Here is an 11,165-nt window from a genome sequence, read left to right on the forward strand (position 1 = left end):
GAAAGCCCACTTTAATAGGCAGAGGCCAGCGGTGATAGTCCTGTGTGTGTGTGTGTGTGTGTGTGTGTGTGTGTGTGTGTGTGTGTGTGTGTGTGTGTGTGTGTGTGTGTGTGTGTGTGTGTGTGTGTGTGTGTGTGTGTGTGTGTGTGTGTGTGTGTGTGTGTGTGTGTGTAGTCTGACTTTATCAGCCTGTATGTTCTGTTTCTGCCTGTATTGACCCTGCTGCCCTGATTTCCCCTCATCTAATGACCAGAAATCACAACTGTTTCCCGGGTTGCTGCAGCATCAGTGTTGAGACCGGTGTTGTACACAGTACACAGTACACAGTACACAGTAAGCAGTACTGTGTACTGGGTTTCATTGATGGCTTTTCTTTAGTGGGACGTGATAAAACAGGCTTTTGGTGTTGATATTGTTTTGCTGTCAACTCTCACTGGGTCAGTCAGCTCTTCTCTAATGAACGAGTGGGACTAATTCCTTCTCCAGCTTTCTGAGCTGCGTTTACACCATCAGGTTTAAAGTGAATACTAACCTCTCCTGTGTTTTAGGTCCGTTTACGCCATCAGGTTTAAAGTGGGATACTAACCTCTCCTGTGTTTTAGGTCCGTTTACACCATCAGGTTTAAAGTGGGATACTAACCTCTCCTGTGTTTTAGGTCCGTTTACACCACCAGGTTTAAAGTGGGATACTAACCTCTCCTGTGTTTTAGGTCCGTTTACACCATCAGGTTTAAAGTGAACACTAACCTCTCCTGTGTTTTAGGTCCGTTTACACCACCAGGTTTAAAGTGAATACTAACCTCTCCTGTGTTTTAGGTTTGTTTACACCACCAGGTTTAAAGTGAATACTAACCTCTCCTGTGTTTTAGGTTTGTTTACACAACCAGGTTTAAAGTGAATACTAACCTCTCCTGTGTTTTAGGTTTGTTTACACCACCAGGTTTAAAGTGAATACTAACCTCTCCTGTGTTTTAGGTCTGTTTACACCACCAGGTTTAAAGTGAATACTAACCTCTCCTGTGTTTTAGGTCCGTTTACACCACCAGGTTTAAAGTGGGATAATAACCTCTCCTGTGTTTGAGGTCCGTTTACAACACCAGGTTTAAAGTGGGAGTACTAACCTCTCCTGTATTTTAGGTTTGTTTACACCACCAGGTTTAAAGTGGGATAATAACCTCTCCTGTGTTTTAGGTCCGTTTAGACCATCAGGTTTAAAGTGAATACTAACCTCTCCTGTGTTTTAGGTCCGTTTACACCATCAGGTTTAAAGTGGGATACTAACCTCTCCTGTGTTTTAGGTCCGTTTACACCACCAGGTTTAAAGTGGGAGTACTAACCTCTCCTGTGTTTTAGGTTTGTTTACACCACCAGGTTTAAAGTGGGATACTAACCTCTCCTGTGTTTTAGGTCCGTTTACACCACCAGGTTTAAAGTGGGAATACTAACCTCTCCTGTGTTTTAGGTTTGTTTACACCACCAGGTTTAAAGTGAATACTAACCTCTCCTGTGTTTTAGGTCCGTTTACACCACCAGGTTTAAAGTGGGAGTACTAACCTCTCCTGTGTTTTAGGTTTGTTTACACCACCAGGTTTAAAGTGGGAATACTAACCTCTCCTGTGTTTTAGGTTTGTTTACACAACCAGGTTTAACGTGGGAATACTAACCTCTCCTGTGTTTTAGGTTTGTTTACACAACCAGGTTTAAAGTGGGAATACTAACCTCTCCTGTGTTTTAGGTTTGTTTACACAACCAGGTTTAACGTGGGAATACTAACCTCTCCTGTGTTTTAGGTCCGTTTACACCACCAGGTTTAAAGTGGGATAATAACCTCTCCTGTGTTTTAGGTCCGTTTACACCATCAGGTTTAAAGTGAATACTAACCTCTCCTGTGTTTTAGGTCCGTTTACACCATCAGGTTTAAAGTGGGATACTAACCTCTCCTGTGTTTTAGGTCCATTTACACCACCAGGTTTAAAGTGGGAGTACTAACCTCTCCTGTGTTTTAGGTCTGTTTACACCACCAGGTTTAAAGTGGGATACTAACATCTCCTGTGTTTTAGGTCTGTTTACACCACCAGGTTTAAAGTGGGAATACTAACCTCTCCTGTGTTTTAGGTTTGTTTACACCACCAGGTTTAAAGTGGAATACTAACCTCTCCTGTGTTTTAGGTCCGTTTACGCCACCAGGTTAAAAGTGAATACTAACCTCTCCTCTGTTTTAGGTCCGTTTACACCACCAGGTTTAAAGTGGAATACTAACCTCTCCTGTGTTTTAGGTCCATTTACACCACCAGGTTTAAAGTGGGAGTACTAACCTCTCCTGTGTTTTAGGTTTGTTTACACCACCAGGTTTAAAGTGGGATACTAACCTCTCTTGTGTTTTAGGTCCGTTTACACCACCAGGTTTAAAGTGGGAATACTAACCTCTCCTGTGTTTTAGGTTTGTTTACACCACCAGGTTTAAAGTGGAATACTAACCTCTCCTGTGTTTTAGGTCCGTTTACACCACCAGGTTTAAAGTGAATACTAACCTCTCCTGTGTTTTAGGTCCGTTTACACCACCAGGTTTAAAGTGGAATACTAACCTCTCCTGTGTTTTAGGTCCGTTTACACCACCAGGTTTAAAGTGGGATACTAACCTCTAGTGTGTTTTAGGTCCGTTTACACCACCAGGTTTAAAGTGGGAATACTAACCTCTCCTGTGTTCTAGGTTTGTTTACACCACCAGGTTTAAAGTGGAATACTAACCTCTCCTGTGTTTTAGGTTTGTTTACACCACCAGGTTTAAAGTGGGAATACTAACCTCTCCTGTGTTTTAGGTCCGTTTACACCACCAGGTTTAAAGTGGGAATACTAACCTCTCCTGTGTTTTAGGTTTGTTTACACCACCAGGTTTAAAGTGGGATACTAACCTCTCCTGTATTTTAGGTCCGTTTACACCACCAGGTTTAAAGTGGGAATACTAACCTCTCCTGTGTTTTAGGTTTGTTTACACAACCAGGTTTAACGTGGGATTACTAACCTCTCCTGTGTTTTAGGTTTGTTTACACAACCAGGTTTAAAGTGGGAATACTAACCTCTCCTGTGTTTTAGGTTTGTTTACACAACCAGGTTTAACGTGGGAATACTAACCTCTCCTGTGTTTTAGGTTTGTTTACACAACCAGGTTTAACGTGGGAATACTAACCTCTCCTGTGTTTTAGGTCCGTTTACATAACGATACTCAGAGTCACTGAAAACAGAACTTTCTGGAAACGCTCGGGCTCCATGTAGATGGAAGACATGCTGGTCCTGGTCCTGGTCCTGGTCCTGGTCCTGGTCCTGGTCCTGGTCCTGGTCCTGGTCCTGGTCACTACATTGGTAGAAACTAGTTCTTCTGCACATGCTCAGTAGAGCCAAAGAGAAAAAGGTTTCCTCCGTGGTGTCATGACTCCCAGTCCATATTCTCCTTGACGTGGTCCTTTTATTTTGACAGTCACCGTAATAACAATCCAACTTGGTAGTTTATTTTGACAGTCACCATAATAACAATCTTCCTGTGGGATCACCACCTGCAGGAAGGTTCTTAATCAGGTGCGATGTGATCTGGGTAGCAGTGCTCAGACTGTCACCCCCGCGACCTGGAAACGGATAAGCGGAAGAAAATGGATGGATAATGACAATCCAACTTGGTAGTTTTATTTTGACAGTCACCATAATAACAATCCAACTTGGTGGTTGGAGAGCAGAGGCGACAGGGGAAAAGAAAAAGTCCCTTTGAACAGGAAGAAACCTGCAGAACCAGAGTCACAGGTGGAAATGTTCTGGATATCTCGTTTGTCTCCAACTCAAGCAAGGAGTCGAGTCACAAAATGACCCCCAGAGAATCTGACATTGTGTGTTTCTTTTCTTTGGACAGACTTCAGGTCATGTGACCGCTGAGTTTCTCCCGACAGGAAGACAAAACATGGTGGACGTCCCTTCTATTTTTAGTGGAAAGTCTTATTTTTTAAGATGGACTGTGGCTTTAGCTTCGTTTTGAGAGCTTTTCTCGTGACAAATGTAACTTTATGTTCATAGTATCCCTTCGGTTTATGTATCCCATCTGTACTTTTTCATTTAGACGTACATCTCAAAGAACTTTTCCTGGTTGCTATGGCAATGCTACGGATGCTATCAACAACCAACCCGAAGGAAGTTGATGTTGCGTCTCGGCTCTTAAAACTATACTCGTACATTTGACCACAAATACATATCTATTCATTAAATAATGACTTCTGTTGCATTTTCAAAACAAAACAAAATCTTTTAAAAATGAATGAAACAGATCAAAGCATTTTCGCCACAATACAAGCTACAGAATGTCTCTATCTTATCATCTGAACATGTCCACTGAGAATAGAAGGGACGGCCGCCATGTTTTGTCTTCCTGTTGGGAGGAACTCGACAGTCACGTGACCTGAAGTCTGTCCAAAGAAAAGAAAACGCAGATGAAACATATCATGTGACATTTTTAAAGCTATTTTGCGATATTTGTATTTGTGGCTTGGTCGGTAGAGCGGTCATCTTTCAGTTGGAAGGTTGCAGGTTTGATTCCCTTTCCTCAGCCTGAACCTCAAACTGACCCCAGTGGGGGCACCATCCACCATCATCCCAGCCTGGATGATGGTGGATTAGCATTAGCAGTCTGGATGATGGTGGATTAGGATTAGCAGCCTGGATGATGGTGAATTAACAGCCTGGATGATGGTGGATTAGGATTACCATCTTGGATGATGTTGGATTAGCAGCCTGGATGAGGGTGAATTAGGATTAGCATCCTGGATGATGGTGGATTAACAGCCAAAATAATGGTGGATTAGCAGTCTGGATGAAGGGGAATTAGGATAAGCATCCTGCTTGATGTTGGATTAACCGCCTGGATTATGGTGGTTTAGGATTACCAGTCTGGATAATGTTGGATTAGCATCCAGGATGATGGTGGATTCGTAGCCTGGATGATGGTGGATTAGGATTAGCACCCTGGAAGATGGATTAGCAGCCTGTAATTTATTTGTGGCTCGATCTTTCTGTAGTTTATTTTTGGAAAATAGACTCATCACTCAATCATCACACTCAGGTCGTCCAGTTCACAATCAGATTAAGGTAAGCGCATGCACGCACACACACACACACACACACACACACACACACACACACACACACACACACACACACACACACACACACACACACACACACACACACACACACACACACACACACACACACACACACACACACACACACAGCATATGGGTGCTTGTTCAGGCTGCTGTTTACACAGGCAGTGAAAATCAATAGTGAATCGAAGCAAGAAGACAAATATGTCATAAAGCTGCAGCAGCGGGTCGATAGCAGCGTATAACTGGACCATTTAGCTGTTTGTCTGCGTGAGAGGACGATAAGAGCCGTTATTCAACACTGTACACTGAGAAACAAGCTGTGTTCACCTAACAACACATTCCTGCACAGATATCAACACACCAGTGTGGGTGAGACTGGAGGTGAACTCATCTTCCAACACGGATCTTCTGTCACTTTAACCTTGAAGTCGGTGGCCTGGCAGGATTTTCAAACATTAACCCAGAAACGTTCTACTGATAATAACTCTTCATATCGGAGGACACCAGCACGTGGTTCTGTATCAAACCAGGAATCAAATCCAAAGACAGACATTCTTCAGACATAGAAGACAAATTGTTTATAATAATAATAATGTTTGTTTTTCTTCTTGCCAAAAAGACATGAAAGTTTTTCACCCATGTGACTGAGTAACGTCATTCACAATCACGTGTGTGTGTGTGTGTGTGTGTGTGTGTGTGTGTGTGTGTGTGTGTGTGTGTGTGTGTGTGTGTGTGTGTGTGTGTGTGTGTGTGTGTGTATGTGTGTACTTGTAGAGCGTTGATAGAGAATCAAAGCTCAAGGTGGTCCTGAGACCATGGTCTGGACCTGGACCAGGAGAGACCACCATGGTCCGGACCAGGAGAGACCACCAGTCAGGCGGCCCAGAAGGTGTAAACCCTGGACAGGCCCCTGACCCCCCAGACCCCCCTGACCCCCATGTCAGGGTTCATTCTGGCCCCATACAAGGTTAATGTGGGACTTCCTCCAGACTGTCCAGCTGGACCCAGAGTACTGATCACTGGGTCCTGCCTGGAGGAGTCCCAGTGTGGAGACGAGTCAGTGAGACCTGCAGTAGATGATCCTGTCTTCCCTTCCTTCTAACTCTAACAGGAGACACATCTCGTCCCCTGGTGCCCAAGTAGTTTGTCTCATTTGAGATTTCTCTGTTCAGGCTTGTAGGACGTTGTACTTGCATCCTGAACGTTCCAACACTGAACGCTGCTGCCAACGCATTGGACAAACCTGTCCTCCGTCAACAAATTAAAAATGCTCTTGAATTCTTGAAAAACTCCATCGGTTTTTTCTCCTTTTTAAGAGCCTCTCTTCCTGTGAGAGCTATTTCTTTAAATGTATTAGTTCTTTGTTTACATTCTGGTGATTAAAAGTGACTCATCTTTAACTGGACGATTTGAATAGTGTGTGAAAGTTCTACTGTGACATCCCATAATAATACACAAGCTTCTGCTCTGCTGTACAGACTGAAATCTGTTGGTTCACACCATTGTTCACCATTACTCTTGTCTTGTCTCTGTGTGGGTTTGAGCCTCTCAGGTAATATTCTGGACTGAATTGATCTTGTCAGTGAATATAAAGTCCCCCCCCCCCCCCCCCCCCCCCCCTCGCTGCACTAATGGAGGCTTAATGCAGGCGGATGTTTGCCACGTTTGGCCATAGCTATTTATTATCAGTGTGTGCTCTCCTGAGGGCAGCTTGTTTGAGCAGTTAGTCGCTCACATGGACTTTATCTAAATTGGATGGTGAGGCAGAAAATCCTGTACTCTGTTAACGAGCATGTGAATACTTTTAAACCTCCTATCCTCCCTTTGGATATGGCCTAATTGAAAAGCAAATAGTACACTTGAGTGCACCCATGAATCAGTGACTGGCCTCTCCTTAGCTACCCGAGGAATGAATCTGTCAGCCGGCTCCCCCCACAACCCCCACCTCCAGCCCTGGAACCCCCACCTACCCCCCATCTCCAACCCCTGGAACCCCCACACCCCCCACACTCCCCACCTCCAACCCTTGGAACCCCACACCCCTACGCCCCCAACCTCTAACCCCAGCACCCCACTCCCCCACCTCCAACCCTGGAACCCCCACACCCGCTACACCCCCCAGAACCCTGGAACCCCCACACCCCCGAACCCTCTCACCTCAGCACCCCCACACCCCCTCCACCCTCCACCTCCGACCCCAGCATGCCCCACACAGTCCCACCTCCAACCCCTGCACCCCCCTGCACCCTGGAACCCCCACACCCCCGAACCCTCCCACCTCCGACCCCAGCACCCCCCGAGCACCCCCCACATGTCTGCTGCTGGAGTTCCATCTCCACTAAGATGGCAGCTCAATCTCCATCTTGTTGAGTCGGTCCTGGTTTTGGTTCCACCACAGCGGATTTCAACCTTTTACCAAGGTTGCCGATGTGTCGTGGCTCAGCTCCCCGTGGCTCATTTGCATGAAGTTGGCTGGATTCAACTTTATGCAAATGAGCTGCGGGCAGCTGGAGGGCGACCCCCCACACCCAGCATGCACTGCGGTGGGTTTCAGCCTGACAATGAACGGAAAGCAGGAAATCGATTGATCCTGTGGACACGTACGCTGCTCAGTCTTCTATAAGACTTTCTGGGGCCGCAGAGCTCGGTTGGTAGAGCAGTCGCCTCCCGATTAGAAGGTTGCAGGTTTGATTCCCATCTCTGCCATCTCTGCCTGCCTATGTGCCGAAGTGTCCTTGGGCAAGACACTGAACCCCTAAAACTGCCCCCATTGCAGTGACAGCACCCTGCACGACTGCAGCCTCCAATGGTGCGTGTGCGTGTGTGTGATTGTGTGTGTGTGTGTGTGTGTGTGTGTGTGTGTGTGTGTGTGTGTGTGTGTGTGTGTGTGTGTGTGTGTGTGTGTGTGTGTGTGTGTGTGTGTGTGTGTGTGTGTGTGTGTGTGTGTGAATGTAATGAACCATGTAAAGCGCTTTGTGCCTGTTGCAGCTAAAAGCCGTTATAGCAGTTAGTCCATTTATCATTTTTTATTATTATTTCACAAATTTCTCTACTTAATTATTGGCAACGTTTTTGTTTTTTTTGTATTATATAGTTTAACTCGTCTGTAAGAATGACTTATTTTGATATTTGGTTTCTGATGACTTCACTTCCTGCCTGTTGAGAAAAGCAAGGCATGTGAGCTTGCTCTGAATGTGATCCGCCTTCATCCACTCAACAGCATGATAGAGTTCATTAAGGATCTTAGGAGGAGATCAGGAGTGATACGTGATGAAAACAGGTTTATTTACATTTGGTAATGGGAGACGCTTTAATTCTACACTGCATGAGAACACTACCATGAACCTACAGTATACATCTAATATGGTAACCTGTACAGCTGTACCTGGCACTCCTCCATCATCCATCCATTCATCATCCATCATCCTTCATCCAGCATCCATCATCCTTCATCCAGCATCCATCATCCATCATCCATCCATCATCCATCATCCATCATCCATCATCCATCATCCATCATCCATCATCCATCCATTCATCATCCATCATCCATCATCCATCATCCTTCATCCATCATCCATCATCCATCATTCATCATCCATCATCCATCATTCATCATCCATCATCCATCATCCATCATCCATCATCCTTCATCCATCATCCATCATCCATCATCCATCATCCATCCATTCATCATCCATCATCCATCATCCTTCATCCATCATCCATCATCCATCATCCATCATCCATCCATTCATCATCCAGCATCCATCATCCATCATCCATCATCCATCATCCTTCATCCTTCATCCATCATCCATCATCCATCATCCATCATCCATCATCCATCCATTCATCATCCATCATCCATCATCCTTCATCCATCATCCATCATCCATCATCCATCATCCATCATCCATCCATTCATCATCCAGCATCCATCATCCATCATCCATCCATTCATCATCCATCATCCATCATCCATCATCCTTCATCCATCATCCATCATCCATCATCCATCATCCATCCATTCATCATCCATCATCCATCATCCATCCATCCATCATCCATCATCCATCATCCATCATCCATCATCCATCATCCATCATCCATCCATCCATCATCCATCATCCACCATCCATCTATCCGTCATCCATCATCCATCCATCCTTCATCCTTCATCCTTCATCCATCATCCATCATCCATCATCCATCCATTCATCATCCATCATCCATCATCCATCCATCCATCATCCATCATCCATCCATCATCCATCATCCACCATCCACCATCCATCATCCATCATCCATCATCCATCCATCCATCATCCATCATTCATCATCCTTCATCCATCATCCATCATCCATCCATCCATCATCCATCATCCATCATCCATCATCCATCCATCCATCATCCATCATCCATCCATCCTTCATCATTCATCCTTCATCCATCATCCATCATCCATCATCCATCATCCATCATCCATCATCCATCATCCATCATCCATCCATCATCCATCATCCATCATCCATCCATCATCCATCATCCATCATCCATCCATCCATCATCCATCATCCATCATCCATCATCCATCATCCTTCATCCATCATCCAACATCCATCATCCATCCATCCATCCATCATCCATCCATCCATCCATCCAACATCCATCATCCATCCATCCACCATCCATCATCCATCCATCATCCTTCATCCATCATCCAACATCCAACATCCATCATCCATCCATCCATCATCCATCATCCATCATCCATCATCCATCCATCCATCATCCATCATCCATCATCCATCATCCATCATCCATCCATCCTTCATTCTTCATCCTTCATTCATCATCCATCATCCATCATCCATCCATCATCCATCATCCATCATCCATCATCCATCCATCCATCATCCATCATCCATCATCCATCATCCTTCATCCATCATCCAACATCCATCATCCATCCATCCATCCATCATCCATCATCCATCATCCATCCATCCATCCATCCAACATCCATCATCCATCCATCCATCATCCATCATCCACCATCCATCATCCATCATCCATCATCCATCCATCCATCATCCATCATCCATCATCCATCATCCATCATCCATCCATCCATCCATCCATCATCCTTCATCCATCATCCAACATCCAACATCCAACATCCATCATCCATCCATCCATCATCCATCCATCATCCATCATCCATCATCCATCCATCCATCATCCATCCATCCATCCATCCATCCATCCTTCCATCCATCCATCATCCATCATCCATCATCCATCATCCATCATCCATCCATCCATCATCCATCATCCATCATCCATCATCCATCATCCATCATCCATCATCCATCCATCCATCGTCCATCCATCCATCGTCCATCCATCCATCCATCCATCATCCATCATCCATCATCCATCATCCATCATCCATCATCCATCCATCCATCATCCATCATCCGTCAAGGCGGATGGCCCCCCTTCCAGAGTCTAGGGTCCGCCCCACGCTTTCTTCCTGAAGAGGGACTTCTTATGAACTGTTCTTCCTGAGAGGGAGTTTTTCCTGGTTTCCACTGTTGCTTGTTACACCTGCTGCTCTGGAAGGTTTAGTTGGGTTCTGTTGTTCTCGATCATTGTAAGAGGCTCTGAGATGTTTGTTGATGTGATTTAGAGCTTTACAAATAAAACTGAATTGAATTGAATTGAATTGAATTGAATTGAATTGAATTGAATTGAATTGAATTGAATTGAATTGAATCCATCATCCATCATCCATCATCCATCATCCATCCATCCATCATCCATCCATCCATCATCCATCATCCTTCATCCAGCATCCATCATCCATCATCCATCCATCATCCATCATCCATCATCCATCATCCATCATCCATCATCCATCCATTCATCATCCATCATCCATCATCCATCATCCTTCATCCATCATCCATCATCCATCATTCATCATCCATCATCCATCATTCATCATCCATCAT

Source organism: Lipophrys pholis (genome assembly GCF_963383615.2).
Source record: "Lipophrys pholis genome assembly, chromosome: 1".
Lineage (NCBI taxonomy): Eukaryota > Metazoa > Chordata > Actinopteri > Blenniiformes > Blenniidae > Lipophrys > Lipophrys pholis.